This window comes from Ambystoma mexicanum, chromosome 8 (assembly GCF_040938575.1).
Source record: "Ambystoma mexicanum isolate Mex_15411 chromosome 8, UKY_AmexF1_1, whole genome shotgun sequence".
Lineage (NCBI taxonomy): Eukaryota > Metazoa > Chordata > Amphibia > Caudata > Ambystomatidae > Ambystoma > Ambystoma mexicanum.
In genome coordinates this window covers 603,303,830-603,324,042 of record NC_090929.1, presented here as the reverse complement: position 1 = coordinate 603,324,042, position 20,213 = coordinate 603,303,830, and the positions used below count along the sequence as shown (strand labels likewise).

The 20,213-nt window shown below is 46.5% G+C and overlaps 1 protein-coding gene across 6 annotated transcripts in view; it reads right to left on the bottom strand.

Moving 5' to 3' along the window:
- The window catches only part of ARHGEF10L (Rho guanine nucleotide exchange factor 10 like), a 972,373-nt gene that overhangs the window by 616,874 nt on the left and 335,286 nt on the right, over positions 1-20,213 (bottom strand). The window contains exon 1 of one of the 6 annotated variants that reach the window (XM_069610314.1): positions 4,988-5,124. The exons of the other annotated variants lie outside the window; for them this stretch is intronic. The gene's annotated coding sequence lies outside the window, so the exon portion shown is untranslated. Of the gene's footprint in view, positions 1-4,987; positions 5,125-20,213 lie in introns of those variants that run through there. 6 annotated transcript variants of the gene reach the window in all.

The window sequence follows — 20,213 nt, the reverse complement described above, 5'->3', positions numbered from 1 at the left end:
TCTCTGTTGCTGCCTACTTTGTAATTCACTGTTGTTGTAAAGGGCACTCGGTTCTTCAATCAATGCAAACACTGCTTCAGTGGTGAGGCAAGAATATACATTTGTTTATTGTGTACCCAGTGGTTCTACTGGGCGCTTCTGATGGGCACAAAGGATGTGTTGTGTTGAAATGGTCGTGTGTACTGTAACAGACATGGCATCTGAACTATTCCCATCTCCCATATGTTCTCCTTCAGAACAGACTGTAAACCCCGAAGCTCTTTAAATCGAAATGCCTTTGAATGCTGAGCGGTAAAATGGCCTTTCTGCCCACTATGTAAAATCTGTTGGATGGGGGTGGGGAATGTACCAGGATTCGGGATGTTTAGTTACACCTTACTGATTTGAAAGTCAACCGGACACTTCTGATGAGAATAGTTTTGTAATCTGCCTCTGGCTAGACATGGACCAAAAGATGCTCTTAAAGAGGAGGGGTGGCAGCTTCTCAAGACTGTACCATGATGAAGAATCCCATCACTCCTGTGCACATAATGTGGACAGGGCAAATTCCAGTAACACAACGAATCTTGCAGATGAAATAATGCAACTCAACATAGTAACCAGAAGTCCCCGAAGCAAAGGATGAACCTCCTGCGAGATGGGACCTACGCGGGCAGCCTGGAAAGCATCACCCTTCCCAGTATGACAGACTCCTGGCATCAACGTGCCATTGCTTTTGCACGGGAATGAATCATTTATGAAGAAGGACATAGCCAGCCATGGGATTCAAAGCAATGCCCATAAACAGAGAATGACTTTCCTCATGAAAGCCGGGGATGTGCAGTGGTGGCGTGCCCATAACGGGCGAGGGGGCGCAGAGGGCCTTAATTACTGTTACAGGACATGCTGTTGTACGTTCAACGATCTGCATCAATGCTCAGTGACTCCTTTAGCCAACGTTCAACCTTGGCAATGCTCACTCCATTCTTCAATTTATTTTTTCCAACCGTTTTCTCATTTTTTACTTATTTTTGGGATTTCCCACATTATGTTGTTATGTTAAGGAAGAAACTGAAGACACTGTTGTTCAAATAAAGGACCTACATAATTACTAAAGACCATTTAAAGTAATCTACCCAGGACCAGTAATCCTGCTTTGCTGTCCCGTCACTTTCCTGTTGTCCTTGTCTTTATGTAATGCGCCCGATGCCTGCGGGCTTCGGCGCTATGGAAATAAATAAATAAATAATGGGCATTTGTATAGCGCCTTTCACCTTTGGTATGGTCTCAATGTGCTGTAGACGAGTCCAGGTCAGTGGAGATAATCAGAGCAGTAAATAGTGCTTTTGTGCACTCTGTATGTGTGCAGCTATACCGAATTTTACATTATAATGGCATCACAACCCTTGGGAGTGGAGGGGGCTGTGACAGATGTTTTTGTCCCGTACCCCATTATGTGTCCTAAGCTTTGGCTTTGTCCCAGGCCTCTGGTGTGGGCCGCCAGCATCTGTTACTAAAACCCCCAGGCAGCAATGCCTCATTATTAGAAGGTTCCGGGTTCTGCACAGGCATGTAAAAAGGTACAGCACGCCCAGCAGCAGTTCAGGCTGTATTCAACGCACACAGTGCTCATAGACTAGGGCAGCAGCTACTTACGGTTCTTGCTCACATGCAGAACAGTTACACAAATGATACAGGCGCAGCGCAAAACTCCAACACACCCAGAAGGCACGCAGCAAGTGCAACAGCACTGAAGGCTTTCCCTGCTTCATTGATAGTCTATGAAATCACAGTCTTTCAAATAATGCCATTTGCATGCCCTCGTGGTGCTTTGGGGCTGCAAGCAAAAAGGTGGTGTAAAAGGGAGCACAGCCGAGGTTGCTTTTAGATATATCATTGTGAGGCAAGCAGTGTTTTGTTGTTGCATGCATACCTGTGTGTGTTGCTAGCTGTTCAACAAGCCAGGCCCCATTGCACTAGTCTGTTTTGTGCTAGTATATGATGTTGTGGCATGGAAGAGTGATAGGGTTGGGGAGTTTAGCGAGTGCTCGATTTGCGTGATGCTTATTATCGGGTCGGCAGGGAGGCACGTGGAGAGTGCTCTTGTAGAGTGTTGGTTAGGGCAGGATTTTGATACAAAGCTCATATCATATATATTGGATAAAATAACATTCTCTCCCTTTGACAACCCAGACTGCCAATGGATTAGAATCACACACCAAGAGTCAGCAGAATAATGTCATATATCTAGGGCAGCACAATTAGTGTGGCAGCAATCACTGTCTATTCCACCACATTCCAAAAATGGAATAGCACCTTCAATGTATATCACATCACAATCAGCATTATTGCATCGCTAGCAGTAACAGTGCAAGACAAACCCATATTCATCACTTCTGTGACAAATCTGTCCATGTCATCTCTTGTCCCCTAGGGGGAGACTTTTCCCATGGGCCAGGGCAGTGCATCCACAGTACAATAGTCCCCCTGGGGGTGGTGCACAAGAGGAGGATCACAAGCGAGTGGTATAGCTCTGCTTTACTACAACCTCACTATTTCCCCTTACCAGACTCTCCTTCCCTCTTACCAACTAGTGCCAATGATATGACATGATAGGTTATTTGTAACGCGCTTAAAACCCAGAGGTTTCTAAGTCCGGACCCGGGGATCGAGCCTGTGTTGCTCTGTGTCGTCTTGCTTCCAAAGCGAGCATGTTGCCGCTAAGCTATCCTCCCGAGATCTGTTTTAGTAAAGTCAGCCAACCTAAAATGTTACACCGGCCTAAGGCACCAGAGAACACAATTCGATTTCCATATAAGTCCAATGCAAGTACTGTGACAAAGATGATGTCCAGGAGTATGAAGATCACTCCAGAGAATCAGAGTGAACGGTCTAGTCTCTCACGGCACTTGATTGGTCAAAGGCAATACAAAATGGCAGAGGGAAACCAAAATGGAGAGAGACATGCTCGGAGGAGGAAACCTGGGAGACGCCGACCCGGTGAACAGGGAGACGTGTCATGAGACGCAATGCATGGAAGCAGGAAGGAAGTTCAGGGTGAAGGGATTATGCTGACCACTGCCCAAGAATCCCTCCCGGCGTCCCAAACCCTGGGGAGCTGATGGAGACCCAAACGGCAGCTCGCGACAGAAGCAGTGACCAGCAGAGCCTCCGCCGAGAAGAGATACCCAAACGGGGCTGGAGATGGAAGCCACTGCCCGAGGAAGAAGTAACCGCCGAACCGAGGGAGCAACCGAATGCTACCACAGTCTCACAGTGGAGCACCGCCTCTCGGAGTTCACGAACAACACAAACAGGTACGCGGGCAGACCAAGAGGTGCCAGAGGTCTGGGAGGAATCAGGGAACGACTACACAGCACAAGATACAAGAGTCTGGGACCCAGAAGGAACAGAGAGAGATAAAGAAACCATTGTATGCTTGGCAGGAGAGTAAACCAAGCTATTGGGATACTGCACTGCAAGTCCGGGACTCACACTCATACGAGAGCCATAAGTAAGACCGTCTGGGACCGTGAAAGTAAAAGAGACAGACAAGAAAGAAATATAGGCTTGGCAAGAGAGTACACCAAGCTGGTATAACACCATTGCGAGTCTTGGACTCGCACCCATATGAAGGTCTAAGAATAAGGTAAAGCTCATGCAAGAAAGCACGGGTTCTAGGACACGAAGAGTTAAAAAGGTAGATACTTTTAGAGACCAACTGTTATAATTTCCTGGGGTATGTTTGGCAGAAGAGTGAATCAGAAACAAACCCTCTGTGAACAAAGAAGAAGTGTTCATGGGAAAGCTGGGAACTTTCATTGTGCAACTTTTGAGAAAAGCTTGGAAAATACACGGAAAGAAGCCAAACCCTGATCATTGGAACATAAAATTGTGGAATTGGAGACTGTTCCCCGTGTGGGACAAGAAACTGTTCATTCTCACTGCAGTCTAAGCGTGTGGTTTTGGACCTGAAGAAGAGAGTTAACTGCTTGTAACATTGAAGCTGCCCCAGAAGTCTCATTAGCATGCACAGAAAAGTTTGATGCCCGCACACATGCAAGTTTGCCACTCTCCCACGGGCTCTGAAGTTAGCCCCCCACCCAACATTTGAAAGGTTTGCCCCCCTCTCCCAACCCTCTTTGAAATGTTAGTCTAGTTGCACCCTTGGCGTCAACAGCTCTCAATTCTTACTTGAAACACAGATGCATTGCACTGGTTAGCACCAAGAGAATGTTTGCACTTGATTAATACATCTATCTTAAACTACAGAATGGGGCATCCGGGTAATGGGGCTCGTGAATTCTGCAGAAGGAGCCGAGGGATTCGGCTCCGTGCCTGGTTGGGATTGTATGACGTTATTAGCTCTATGAAATATTATAGAAAGTTTACAAAATTCCCACATGACCTTTGCCCTGCCTTGCTGGGAACAATGAAAATAAAAGACAAACATTGGGGTCACAGGATCTATAACGCTGGGGTGTGGGTGGAGAAAAAGTGCCCCTTTCAATCTAAATAAATAAAAAGGGGTTTGGAAATAAAATACGACCAGAGGAAGGAAGAAAAAAAAGAGACGAAGCCGTCACCAGCGGAGAAACACTTCAGAGAAAAGGGAATTCGGGGTGGACTATGGTAACGCAGTTGTAAATGCTATGGGATGTGGCCAGATAGACCTCCAGACCCTACACCACAGCTCTCACTAACTGAGGATGCAATACTGATGTGCCCAAGATCACACAAGGAGCGAAGCAGGTGATTTAGCAACTAGAATGCAGGTGTACTGACAGTCCAAACAATGCATCACCACGTGTGCATGTTATGTGACTCCTAGAATGGTTTGCCTGGGTCGCGGGTGGGAGATCCGGGACATTAAAAAGCAATCTGATAGGCTGGTCCAACAGCCCATCAGATACTCGAGGTTTGCGCGTCTACCCACACGTGGTGGCGTGCGACGAAGAACACTCGGTCTGAATACTGGAATGGCAATGCCCACGCCTGCTCTGCTTACCTCCGGGCAGGCCTTATCCCCGGGCGCCCGGCATGACACAGGAAGGCTGAATTCGGTGTCCGTTCTTCAGGAACACTCCGGGTGGCAGCGCCTTGATTTTCACCTGTACATGGCGAATGCGTCTAGCCTGCCGGAGGGAGGGGCCGCCCTGAGAAGCAGAAGCAGGAACAGAGGTCAGGCAGGTAACGCCACACCTGCTGAAGGCGGCCTCAGTGGCCCCGGACTGGCTTCGCTCACCCGAGAGCAGGACGGACCTGAAACGGAAAGGAGAGATTTCCGGATGGCCTGGAGACTACGGGCGGCTTGTCACGTCATTCTTGTTTGTTTTTATGTAATGTATTATATCGAGGAACAAAGTGGGTGGTCACATGATAGACTTTCAAATTGAAAGGCTGGTAGGGGAGGCAGAGCCAGCCAGAGGCAATGGCAGTCTGTGGGGTTGTCCAGTGTCTTGCAGGAAGCAGTGCCTGCCTCACTATTCCAAGAATATTGTTTGAAAGAGGTAATGGTGAGGCTTCCGTGTCCTCCACTGGCTCTCTAGAGGTTTATGAATCATGGCTCATTTAAGGGACCAATGTTTCTGTGTTAAGAAATGCAAATGGTCGTTTTCATTCTGAAAGCACAAGTTAGCTGCCTAAACCTACGCCCTTCTCCAGGCCAATTAAATGATATCACACAGAACAAGTTTTTAACTACATTTAGTAGAATGTAATATTTTCATCACATCATATATGAACCCTGCATTTGTGAAACACTGAAACACAAACGGGTAACGGTTCCACACATTACATTTTGATATAACTCTTGAAAGTACATTTTCAAAACCCTAAGGACGTTTTTTCCTTTTGCTGAATTGCATTCTGGTATTTGTAGTCTCCCAGCGAAGAAGGGGAAAATAATGACACACTTGTACACTTTTTGCCTAACAAATTTCTATAAGGATGTATATTTTTGAGCGAGTACCTTACTATGGTATATGTAGTTGAAAGCCAGACATGGGGGGTGGGGGTATGGAGCAAGGGGGCCGTACTCATCAACCGGTCAATACAACACATTTTACAGCACATGTTGCAGCAGGAATAGGGAAAAGGCCATAAAGGAAGGCATGTCTCGTTTTGTGCTGCCTTCCCCGTGCACATGTCTGTACATCTGCTGTCGGCCCTGTGTGGTGAGGCCCTTACTTTTAGTCTTGTTTTGGTGCGTGCATTAATTTGTCATCAAGCCCCAGTTCATGCCACAACTTCATCCCAGCTTTACTTGCAGTGATGAGTCTATGCAGGTATTCTTTCAGCGCTTCCCCAGCCAATGCCTTTACTTTTTGTCTTACCCCAGTGCATGTTTTTCCATTGAGTATTGCCCCTTCCCACGTGGTCTGCCCAACTCATGCCTTTCTGTGTAGCCCTTCCACACTGCATAACCTTAGTTAAGGCGTTCATGAGGGCAGCACTACAGCTTCTGTCCCTCTCTGTGCGTGCCTTTATTTGAAGTTGAGCAACTATTAATGCCTTCGTCTTGACCAATGCATGCCGTTAGTCCTAGTCATCTCCTTGTGCATGCCATTACTTGTATGCATGCTCCCGTACATGCCTTTACTTGTAAACTTACCCCATGCATACCTTTGCATATAGTTGGAGGGTGTATTTGGTATATTTGATTCAGCAGCATTGATGGACAACAGGTGCATTCAGACAGTCGTCTATGTCGGATGGATGTAAGACCCTAAACGGCCAATAGCTACCACGGCTGTCGACAAGCTCCAAATCCAGAGCATACTTTCTTTCCATGAGAATCGAGCAACTCTATACTGAACCTAAGATCAAAGCTGGAGCTTCACGTGCTACTGTTCACCAGTGGGTAGCGAGGCAGAACATTCAGGCTGACCTTTTAAGAATGTACAGTCTCGAGGTACAATATGACACTATAAAGCAGGGGTCTGCAACCTTTGGCTCTCCAGATGTTTTTGGATTGCAACCCCCATCAGCCATAACCAGCATAGTCAATGGTGAGAGATCTTAGCAGTTGTAGTCCAAAACCTCTGGAGAGATGCAGGTTGCAGACCCCAGTTGTAGAGATACACAGAAAATAAAACAATCTCGTGTTATCCACGTGATCCATAACTGATATGAAACTCATTACCAAAAACCACAAAAATTCAATATAATGAATAGGAAGTTCTGTACAAGCAGGCCTTTGCCTGCTGTAACTGTTAAGAGTCACGGTCTACTACAGTGTTTCTTGTAAGGGTTGCAGCCTCTTGTCATGGCCAGACAGTTCAATGGCAGTGGATCTTTGGCCTTCAGCTCTGCAAAGGGATGATGGACTGTGGGCTCGGACTTTGACCACACAGGACTATTACTGAGTGACCATGATAAATTCTGTGCAACCATGGATTGAAAAGGCTCAAATGGACCAGCTATTGCAGTACAGCAAGCAGGTTCGGACTGGCCAATAGGGCAACAGGGCCATGCCCGAAAGGCCGGCCCCACTTCCTGGTGTGGCACACTTTTGTGGGACGGCGTGGGCACGCTTGATGAGTTAATCCACTGTGCAGCAGATAATTATCATGGATATTACTGGTCCAAAGTGCTTTAAAATGCATATTTTAGCATATTTGCATAGCATATTTGACCAAAAATGTGACTCAGGACAGGTATTACTGAAATGTTATGTGATCAAGTGTTTCGCAATTTTGGACTACATTTTGATGGTTGTCCCTGGCCAACCTGGACAAAAAGGCTCACACTTCTGAAGGGAAGAGTGTCAGCGGTGCCACTGAACATGGCACTGAGCCTTTCCTTTAGTTATGGTCCAGTGACTATCCACGACCCAGCCTACAGTGTAGTGAGTAAGAGGGTGACAGTTGGACCTCCTGCCCGGCCTGAGATGTGGCGGCCTTGTTCTTCTGTGCAAGAAAGGAGACCCCCCAAGGCAGTGGGGCTGGGAAAGTAAGAAAATTATAGGTTTTGTCCTAGGGCACTACAGGAGTATCAGGGGTGTCATTTGGGACCAAAAACATTAAATTAAGCTCTATCGTAACGGAGGGAAGCCTAGAGACTTGCACCGGCTCTGGGCCTTACAGATTGACAACTAAGAAAATAATTCACATCACACTCTGCTAGTGCACCTCGATCCTACCCAACAGCACCCTGTTATTCTCCATTACTGGGTCAAATTCTCACATGCCGGTAAGATAGCTCAGCGGGTTGAGCGCTTGCTGCTGTGATCTATGTGTGATCTGTAGGTTGCAGGTTCCAATCTCGGTAAGGCCAACTCAGCCTTTCATCCTTCTGAGGTCGATAAATGAGTATCAACTTCGGTTAGGATGATTCATGGATGTAAATAGGTTATATGAACAGCGTTGATGTGTAAGCGCTATATAAATAACACATCATTATCATAACTGGGATGCCGTGCATCTAGGTCCTACTGAAGTGGGAGAATGGAAAACCAGACTCCCGTCCTTCACCTCTCGCGCTTGGCCTAGAGGGTCGCGGCCCAGACACCCGCCACGAGAAGAGTTTGCCCATTTACCAGATGACCAAATACCCTGGTACAGAAACATACGGATGTGTCCATCTGCCTGCCCAACAGCCCGCACTGGCCATGCCGACACCTGCGGCACGGACCAACTAGACTGAAATCTACACATCGTTAGAGATGCCATGACGACCTAGATAACGGGAAGCACCGCTGAACTATTATACACACTGAACATTTCCACACCAATCTACACGAAGAACATACTCAGTGCTCTGACGTAGGCGACAGGCTTATTCACGGACGTGCATCTTTATTATTTTTACATAGGCTTTCAGAATGCAGAAACGCAAGACGCACCATGAGCTCATTTATAACGCTTGCTCACGCTTCTCTTGAAACCCGTTACCATCATGAGAGATATACTGGAAACACGATACTGGCCATGAAACTGTATGCCACTATAACCTAAAGCATCCATGCACTAAATGGATTACTCGTGCACCAGGCCCAAGTAGGCCTCAAGCAAGAGTTCCCGTGGACATTAACAAAGCAAAAGTCAGGTTGCTGAGCCTGCAGAAAGAACCCAGTGGAGCAACTAGCCAAGGTCGTACTGTTGCAAACCCACAGTCAAGAAACAAATCTTCAAAGGCACGATGTTGCAACCTCGCACTCCACGTACCAATGTTAAAATCATATCTGCAAATTAAACCAGACATACAGTGGAAAAACAATATTAATTGTGCAGAATTATGCCTCAAACACGGTCCCTCCCCACGTGACCAAGCCGAACCTGACGAGATGCCAAAACCCAGGAAAGAAAAGGCGTCTGGGTACCTCGCTACGAGACGCAGGCCGACACACTTGAAAGGCTCAATGGACACCTGCTACAGTGGGAACGGTCAGTCTCCCACCTATGAATAAATCCTCACATTGCCTGCACGTACCCATACTGAAACACTGTTGCAACCACAGGTGCACCGTGTGCTGGGAACAACGGTGGTCCCAGGCTGGGGAGCTCACGGATGCACCAATCAGAACATGAGGTTCTTATCTCAGACGTCAGTAACGTTAGCCAATCCTCAGGGGTCTTCATGTAACAATTCTTATGTATCTAATTGTAGGGACAACCCAGATATACCACCTGACTACACCTTAACCACTAATATCATTCTCTATAGGCGTACTATACTAACCCCACCACTCGAGCAACCAATCAAGAGTGGCGATAGGTTCTTTTGGTAACTTTTTGGAATGACGCAAGTAGCGCGTCATAATGTAGTAAAAAGGGCCTGCGAGCCCCACTATTGTGTGTGTGTCAGGACGAACGCGTGCGCTCCTTGACCCATCCCTGCCGTTTGCATAATAAACGACAGAAGTTGCCTTGCTCCTTGTGTGTGCCTCATACTCTGTCTCGATCCGAGATATACACGGGAGGAGTTGGGGCCTCCCTGCCCGGAGGTCTGCGGACGGCCCGGCCGACCCCGGCAGAATCCCCCCCGACAAGTTGGAGGCACTGCTGAGATCTGTTTAAGATCGACTTTTATTTTTTATTTTTCCAGGCACTCCCGTTGCGGGGAGGCCCGGCGGCGCGGCCCCCTCTGCCGTTGCCCCCTTCTGAGGACTACAGGACCATCGCGGAGCTGCGAGAGGACCGGACAGCGCAATCCGGATATTGGCCCTCGGGAGCCGGTTGAGAAGTATCCCGCCCGCGGTCGGCGAGTGTCCAGACGTGGTCCAGACGAGGGGAGGTGGCGAGCCGCTTGGAGGGGTGCACGCAGTCGAGCGGCCCTGCATCGAGGGAACTTGGTGAGCATGACACGCACAACAAGCAATGCGAAATTGTGAGGGAGGGGGCGGAAGTAAATAAGGGAGGAGGGAGGTATTGTAAAAAGGTGGGGTGAAGGTTTAATTGAGTGATGATAATGGAATGAATGGTAGTGAATTGAGTGCGAGAAAAGGCGGCTAACGTTACGCGAAAGAGGGGGGCAGGGCACGAGAACAACACGTGCAGACGCTCGCAACAAAAAGCTAACGTTACGCGAAAGAGGGGGGCGGGGCACGAAAACATCACGTGCAGCCGCTCGAAAGACACTGATTGGCCTAAATCGCGACTACGTGTGAGGGTGGGTGTGTGTGGTTTCCTACGATTTGACATTTATCATTCAATGAGTAGATGAGGTTCCCTATTGTTCGAGCAAGAAACTCGATAGGTAGATGAGGTTCCCTATTGTTCGAGCAAGAAACTCGATAGGTAGATGACGTTTCCCTGTGGGCGGTGGCTAGTTACGTAGTTGCCCAAAACGGAAGATAATTGGCTGGTTAAGCCCTCCTGTTGAGGGGCGTATCACACGCGAGGCGACGCAGCGTGCGCAGTCCGGTTATAGTATTGATGAGATTACCTTGTTCCAGGAGAGACAGGAAGACAGCTGTAGGGTTAGCGGGGTAGATTGCAAGTGTATTTTGAATTTAAAGAACATAACACGAATATACCAGTAGTTCGAAGAAATAGGTGACGTCACCAGTAGGGATTTAGTAAGATATCGTGAACACAAGAAGCTTTGGGTTTGACACTGGTGGGGAAGAGAAACATGATAAAGGAGCGGACACGGAGATAAACGATAAACGAGTGGATCAAAGAGGAGAAGGGGAAGGGGGCGTGGCTGCGCACGGAGAACGCCGGCCACGGCAAGTGTAAAGGTGGGAGGAGAACGGGGAAAAAGGACGACTGTGTAAGATCGTCGTAAGGGGTACGCAGCTGCAGGGGGCTGCGTGCGCTTCGGCCGCAGGGGGCCGTAGGGGAAGGAATATAATATAACATCATAAATATATTTGTTTTATAATTTTTTTTTTTTTGTTTGTGATTATTATCATTGCATAAATTGTCAAAGGATTGTCGTAAGTCCCCACACTTGCGGGGCAAGGTAAGCAATAAAAGGTTGTATGTTGCAAACTGGTAGCAAGGGGAAGGGTAAGAAAGGGTGCGCTAGTATGTCATACGGGAGAGGGTTGGGAGGGTGGGGGAATACCCTCACTACCCCACTACAACATATATGCACCACACTGCCACCACATAGGGAGAAGTTAATTAAGTACAGCATAGAGTGGACCCAGGGGACGGACAACAAAATGTTGACACCATGGCCGCCTAATGGTAGCTTTGACCCATATGCCCAACATTCACTATTAAACCATCTGCACAATACATACAAGGGGAAGAAGTTGGCAAACCATGTGGAGGTGTTTAACTTATGGAGGATGTTCCAGGGGTCTAGACCAGGACCAAATGGAATGTTCACTATGGGGGAAACACCGGAAGAAAAGGAGATTAAGAAAGAAGGAACGGATGGGGAAAAGGAGAGTGAAGGAACAAAGAATATGGGGAATGAAAAATTGGGTGGAGGAAAGGTTGATAAATTAGCTGACATAAAACAGGAACCGAGCAATGAGATACCCTTAACACCGGGAGTGAAAACAGAGGGGGGAGGGTTGTACCCTTTAAGAGAATTAGGAGAAATAAAAGGACAGTTAAGGGCGGCTGAAGGATACTCAAACCCGGCATACAGCCCTCCACCATATGTGGCTCATGGAAAGATACCAATGGGGGACGGGAGGAGAGAAGAGCAGACTGTAGAGATAGGAAACGATGAGTGGGTAGCTGCACAGATATTGTTGAAATTACGAGGATCACTAACTGGAGAGGAAAGGGAGGCGGTAAAGAGAACAAACGAGGATAGTGAAAGAGAGAGTGAAATGAGGGGAGAGGAGCTGCTACGGCAGAAGGAAGAGATTTTGGAGGAAAGATTAGCTAAACTAAGGGATGAGCAGAATGAACTGATAAAACAACTTGAGGGGGAGGAAAGAGAGAGAGTGAGGAAAAGGAAAGAAGATAAGGACGAATTGGAAAAATTAAGGGAGCAAAGTGAGGAGAGAAAGAGGGAAGCTGTAAGGGTAAAAGCAGCAGCAGAAAGGGTATCAAGAGTAGTGATGAGGGAGAAGAAGAAGGAAGAAGAAGAAAATGAAAAGGAAATGGAAATATGGAGGAGGAGGATAATATCAGAGACAGCTAAAAAATATGAAGAGGGGAAGGTAATAGAGAGTATAGTAGAAAGAGAAAGGGTGAAATGGGAAAGGAGGAGAGAGGATGAAAGGATATTGGAACAGATGAGCAACGAAGTAATGGAGGAATTAAAAAGGAAAAGAGAGGAAAATAGTAGGGAGATGGAGGAGAGGAGTGAAGGGGAGAGAGAAGAGAGTAAGAGGGAGAGTGAAAGATGGGGAGAAGTATATAAAAATAGAGAGGTAGCAACAACGTCAGCACTAAGGGGAACAGGTGGTAACAACGGAAAGGAAGAGGGAGACCTAATAGACTTAAAAACTGTAACAATAAAAGGAAAAAAGGCAGAGTGGGGGGCGCAATTTATGAATGATTTTTGTAGTGAGGATGGAAGGAAGAGTGAAAGGGAAAGCTTAGATAAGCTATACCTCACTAGAACAAACATAGATTCGCCATGGGTGAGTAGAAGATGGGAGGAGCTGGAGAGAAGTAAGGAGGAAGTGAAAAGAATGGGAGAAACACAAACTAACGAACACACGCCACCGACGCTCACCAACCAACACACGCCACCCACATCACCATCACGCTCTCTAACGCCACACCCCACATGTTCAACAACTGCACGCTCTCTGCACAGAATAAAGCTCGCACCCTTCATGGACGAAGTTACACCTTATGCATGTCGGCTTAGGGACCTCCCTAGTCGCAGGCAAGACAGGCAAACAGACGTGACAATATTGAACACAGGAAAGGATGAAAAAAGGGGAAAGGAAGAAGAGGGAGGTAGGAGAAGAGGTAGTAAGGAAGGATTTGAAGTAGTAAAAGGAATGGGGGAAGAGGAGGGGTGTGAAGAGTTAACATCATGGAGCATAAAGGATGACACAAGACAGAATGTAATGCCACTGCTGGAGAGAGGAGGGGTTAGACCACAATATGTACCTTGGAAACATACGGATAAGGAAAACATAAAATGTAGGCTCCCATCATTAAGTGGAGGTGCGGGTAAATGGATATATGAAATGGAAAAACACACCGCAGGACAGAAACTAGCAGTGGGAGATGTTAAGGGCCTGTTAATATCAATATTAGGGGATAGAGCGGATGACATTTGGAAAAGAGCGGGATTCCATGGGGTAACAATAACAAACACATCGCATGATGGGGCACCATTTGCAAACTGCAGACATGCGCTATGGCAGGCACTAAGAGTGCAGTACCCAGACACATCAGACATAGGAGCCATTACTTCCCGTAAGATGGGTGAGAACGAGGATCCTGTTGATTATATCCAGGATATTCAAGAGAAGTGGCGCATGGAAACTAGAGAACAATGGGACAAAACACCAGCCATATTTTATCATATACTAGTACAAGGGCTCCCAGAAGGAGTTCAGAGACGATTAAAGAAAGTAGTGGGGATGGAAGCAAAACCATGGCCGGAAATACAACTGACTATAGTACATCACTGTAGAACATGGCAAGGAAAAATGAAACAAAAGGAAGAGGACAGGAAAACAGAAGAGGCCAAATTAGTACAGAAAAAACTTACTAAATATACCATGGAAGGGGCGCTAATAACTGCGCCAACACCAATGGCCCAAAGCCCAACGCAAGTAGTGGCTGCACAAAATCCAGCTCAAATAGCGCCTCCACAAGAGGTAATAGAGCAAGTGCTGCCTCTGCAATCACACGCACAGAACATGGGAGGAGGGTACCCAATGCAAGGAGCTGGGTATTATAATTATAATAGAGGGAGAGGAGGGTTTATGAGGGGAAGAGGATACGGATATAATACCCAACAACAGGCTGGGGGACTCAGAAATAACTACCAGACAGGGCAACCAGTATACCAGGACAACACAGGGAACTTCCCATGGCAAAACAGGGAACCACCCGTGTGTTGGAGCTGCGGACTATTAGGACACATGTCACGTACATGCAGGGTCAGGCCAGGAACACCAGCATGGAACGAACAAGCACAACATAGGACATCACAAGAACAGCAGGGCATACAACCACAGCAGATGTCACCACAAGGGAGTGACCAACACTATTCCCTACCACAACAACAAATAAAACAATACCTGCCACAAGTAACTGGTGCAGCGTTAATACAACCACCACCACAACCTGAACGAACGCAATTGGGTGGGGTGACGGTGTTGGGGCACAACCCTTACACAGGGAATGGCCAGTCATTGTACCCCCAATAGGACAGCCCACAGACGGCCTTGGTGTGTCCCATCCTGTCAGTAACACCTAATAGTGCGGAGGAGCCACGCATAGAGGTAACGATAGGTGACAAAAAATTATCATTCCTTGTTGACACCGGGGCAACCCGGTCTTGCATAAGGGAAGGTAAGTTTAAGATGTCAGGCGAAGCCATGAACACACAAGGGTTTTCTGGGGCTAAAGGGTTGGTTCCATTTACTGATAACGTCCCGCTATCTATTGGAGATTACGATCTGTCAGTACCACTTTTGTATTATAGTGCCTCACCAGTAAACATACTGGGGAGGGACATAATGAACAGATTAAATATGACGATCTCCTTTACAGAGGATGGCATAATTTGCTCTACTCCAGGGATTAACATGCTTGCAGCACGACAGATTTTGCAAGCATACTATGGACAGATAGCGATCAGGGCGGAGCCGGTAGACGGCGAGCTATTCCAGTACGGAACAGACATGGCATTTGCATGGATGCCAGGGATAGGAGGGAAAATATGGAGGAGACCAGCAGCCTATCTATTCCGACCAGAAACACCAGCTAATGAACTGGAAGGGAAGGTCATTGCAGTGGACATTGAGAGCATTATTGCAACAGCTGATTATGTTGCTGTGCACGCCCAAGATAAAGAAGGGAGAGCATGGAGGGCGGTGATAGCACTAGCAGAAGGATGTAGGCTGACCCAGGTGTCAGATGAAGAGTTGTTTTCAGAAGAAAAGGAGGAAAATGAAATGGTGTTCATGATGAGTGTAGAAATGTGGCTAACAGTGGCTCACAAACAAGTGGCACAGAAAATTGCAATGGCACTTGAGGCACCCGCTGGCACACCAGTCCCATTTTTTAAAGAAGATATGTCAAAGGTGCCAAAATCATTATGGACTATTAGCCCTTATGATGTAGGATGCATTAAAAGCATAGGGGGTGTAAGGATAAAATTAAAAAAGGGTGCCATACTACCAAGAGTGAAACAATACCCATTGTCAAGAGAGGCAGATGAGGGCATATACGAAACCATAACAGCCCTTATAAACAATGGCATATTGGTCCCCTCAGAATCCCCATGCAACACAGCTGTGTACCCGGTGCGCAAGGCTAAAGGAGGGTCTTGGCGGTTCATACAGGACCTCAGACCGTTGAACAACATAGTAGAAGCAGAGTATCCAGTAACAGCAAACCCGGCCACAATTTTGTGTGGCATTCCAGCAGAAGCATCACGGTTTACAGTGATTGACCTTAAAAATGCTTTTTTCTCAATACCATTACACCCAGACTCACAAGACTTGACAAGCTTCACTTACCGAAATAGGAAGTGGAAACATACCAGATTACCACAGGGATATTGTGAATCACCTTCAATTTTCAATAGGGTAATACAGATGGATTTGGGTAACGTTGAGTTGGAAAGCACAGTGTTACAGTATGTGGATGACATAATAATTTGCAGTACAAATGAAGATAAATGTAGAGAGGACTCATTAAAAATGTTGACGATATTGGCTGAAAAGGGGTACAAGGTAGACATGGAAAAGATACAATACTGTCAGGAACAGGTACTTTACATTGGCCAACTGATATCACAATATGGAAGAAGAATTGCACCACAAAGAGCACAGGCAATATCAGGCACTCCCGTGCCACAGACTGTAAGAGAACTGCAGCAATTTCTGGGACTGTGCAACTACTGTAGAGCATGGGTATTTGATTACAGCTCTTACATAGGACCCCTGCTTGAGGGTTTGAAGGAAGCAAATAAAGGGGAGAAAAAGTTGGGATGGACTATGGAAATGAAGGAGGCATTTGATGAATTAAAAGAAGCAATATCAACTGCTCCAGTACTAGCATCCCCAGACTATGAGCGACGATTTTTTATATTTTCACATTGCGACTCAGCAGTAATGAAAGCAGTATTGGCCCAAAAGACTAGCATGGGCTATAAACCAGTAGCATTTTACAGCGGTCACTTAGATCCAATAATGTTAGGACAATTCTCTTGCGAACAAGGTCTTGCTGCAGCTGCATTTGCAGTAGAAAAAGCATCATCAATAACTATGGGGTGTCCAACTACACTATTTGTAGAACATGCACTATTTGCGATATTGAATAAACCTAAGTCCACACTGACGACACAGAGGGCAACAGGTTATGAGATTATTTTGTCCAAAGCTGAACTGGCAATTGTTAGATGTAGCACGGTTAACCCTGCAAGGTTCCTAGCAGAAGTAATTGAAGAGGGAGATTACGCCCACGACTGCACCCAAGTAACTGAGATGTACTCATGTACTAGGAAAGTTGAAGAAAACGCACTAGAGGGAGGTGAGCTTTTGTTTATTGATGGGTCATCAACTATTGATCAAGGAGACGGGATAAGGAGGACTGGGGCAGCAGTAGTACAAATGATGGAAGCGCCAGTGTGTGTGGCTATTAAGTGTGTACAATTACCACAGCATTACTCTGCTCAAGCGGCGGAACTGGTTGCACTCATATTGGCACTAAAGGAAAGTTTTAATAAAAAAGTTACTATATATTCCGACAGTGCATATGTTACATCCACTGTCCACTCAGGGCTATCAAAGTGGAGAAGAAGAGGGTTTAGGAGAGCTGACGGCACTCCAGTACAACATGCCCTCTTGTTGGCTGAACTAATTGAAGTAATAAACGATCCCCAAGAACTAGCCCTAGTAAAATGCACAGCACACACCAATGGAGAAGACTATATATCAAAAGGAAATGCAGCAGCAGACGCACATGCAAAATATGCTGCATATTTTGGTGAGATATGGAACCCCACAGACTCACAGAGAGGGAGAGGGAGGGGAATAGCGAGGGAGATGTTAATAAAAGAAGGGTACACCCATCTCCCAGCCACCCAGATTATGGAGTTACAAGCGGCTGCACCAATGGCCGAAAAAGAAGTATGGGTGAAAAGAGGATGCACAATGTCACCAACCGACGCACTATGGCGCCAGGGTGGCACTGGGAAAGTTGTAATACCATTGGCGTTGTTAAATACCGCCTTGAACCAATTACATCACCCTGCCCATACAGGCAAAGAAATAATAGCAGCACGAATTAGAGAAGATTGGTTCTGTCCCGAGTTAACATCCCATGTGTCAAATTTTATCAGCAATTGCCTTACATGTCAACAGTTCACGGCCGGTCATACTTTAAAGGTGATAAGAGGTACCATACCCCGACCAGAAGGACCTTTTCGGCACCTCCACATTGACTATGTTGATATGATCAACATTTGTCAAGGCAATAGATACATGATAGTAGTAGTATGCCCATTTTCTAGGTGGATCGAAGCAGGGCCCTGTTCACACCCTGATGCGTTTAGAGCAGCCAAATTTATAGTAAGGGAGGTATTCCCCAGGTGGGGAGTGTGCGAGGTGTTAAGATCAGACAACGGACCCCATTTCGCAAATGAAATGTTCCAGCATATCACATCCCTACTGAACATTAAACACAAATTTGCATGTGCGTACCACCCACAGGCCAATGGTGTATGTGAACGCCTGAATGGCCTATTGAAGGAGGCAATTGCTAAAATACAGCAAACAACAAAGAAAAGTTGGTTGTATTGCCTTCCGTTAGCACTGTTCGAACTTAGAAACAGGCCAGGGTCCGACCACCACCTCACCCCACACGAGGTGGTTACTGGACGCCAAATGCGCCTTCCCCTAACACCAACGTCAAGGGCATTCACCGCCCAAGAAAGTTCTGCGAATGTGTTAGGTGATGAAATGTATCAATATGTGTCTTCTTTGATTACTAGCGTTGTGTTTGTGTCTCAACAGCTCGAGCGCACACGGGGCGGGTCCACCAGCAACCAAGAAATAGAAGAAAATACAGAATTGGGAAAGGAGAACTTGTGCCAACTTGCCAAAGGTGACCACGTACTACTTCGAAATTTTAATAGAAGGTGGAACCAGCAGAGGTTCACTGGCCCCCATTTAGTAGAGGACGTATCAACAAGAGCAGTAAAACTAAAGGATAAGCGTGCGTGGAACCACCTGCATGATGTAAAAATCTACAAACTGCAGACCCGCCCCAGCGCCAACGACAGGTCCATTGGAAAAACGCCAACAACATCCCCGGCAGCGGAAGAAAACACAACCACAGACAACGACCCAATTGTCCCCTCGGAGAGAATAACGGACGAAGAAGGGGGTGATCCCCACACTGCCCACCCCATGGTCACACGTTCAAAGAGTAAAACTGCTCCCGCCATCTGAGCAAACCCCCCCCCCATTGACTACTAAATACAATTGTAATAAAAACTAAGGACTTCGCTTGCACCAATACACATGTAAACACGTGAATGTTCTCTTTTTCTCTCGCACATACAGGAGCTGCGTAATATTGTATTGTTAAGAAAAGTTATCTAACAAATTCAGTGTGCAGGCGTAGATGGTGCTGCCAGACGATAGTTACCCAGAAGAATTGTCACACCAATTTGTATACGAAATAAAAAGGCCAACATACTTAAAAAAGAAAAGGGTACGTGTATACTACACGGCCTTCCTCCTGGCCATAGAAAATTACATGCCCCACCTCCGCCCATACTTGCCGGTCTTGAGAGACCGATCACTTAGAGTAGCGTGGGAGCAACTCTTCACCTGGGCACTGAATGACTATTTGATAGGGAGAGCTTAATGAAACAAAACTAACATTTAATAACAAGCACTTTTTGAGAATTTTTAGGCGGGCAACTTTAACGTCGCAAGAATACGCTGCCAGGACTGCAGCAAGGTAAGAGCAAAAATGTCGGTGAGGTTAGCATATGTAATAAAAATAATAGGGATTTTTATGATCACCGGAGTTTTGGCTGCCTCTGTATGGCAGTACAGCTATGCTATGAGTTTTTTTGCTGCACCCAAACCTAATGTACCCCACCTCCCTGCTGCAACAGGTGTTACGTCAGGTGGTAACAGTAACAATGAACAAAAGCGAAATAAAGTTAAACGCAGCACATACTCAGACAATAAAGGTATTGATAATTATGTACAAGATTCAGCACACGTCACAAACAACATATGGTACCAGCACATGACCCGCATTGGTAAGCAGACAACTGAGGATAGCTGTTACGTTTGCTCATTAATACCATACGCCATGAGCGCTTCACGAACATTTGTTGCCACAGAAATAGATGAAAAAACAGCACAGTGCATAATATATTTGGCCCTGTTCCAAACGAAAGGAAGATTCCAAGGAACAGTAGTGCACATGACATGGAAAACACGAGACTCATACCCATATGAAAACAACTTCCTCAAGACCTATCTGAGTTATCACAAGACCAGTTTACATGCTGAAGCATTCAGATACATAACAAGTGGCCCTGAAAAAGGAGAAACAAAGAAGGTAACACTGCAGTATCTACCATGTGATTGGTACGCCACGGAAGTTCCGGGTAAACAAGGATGCTGGGAGAGGCCATTACTGACGATAACAGGA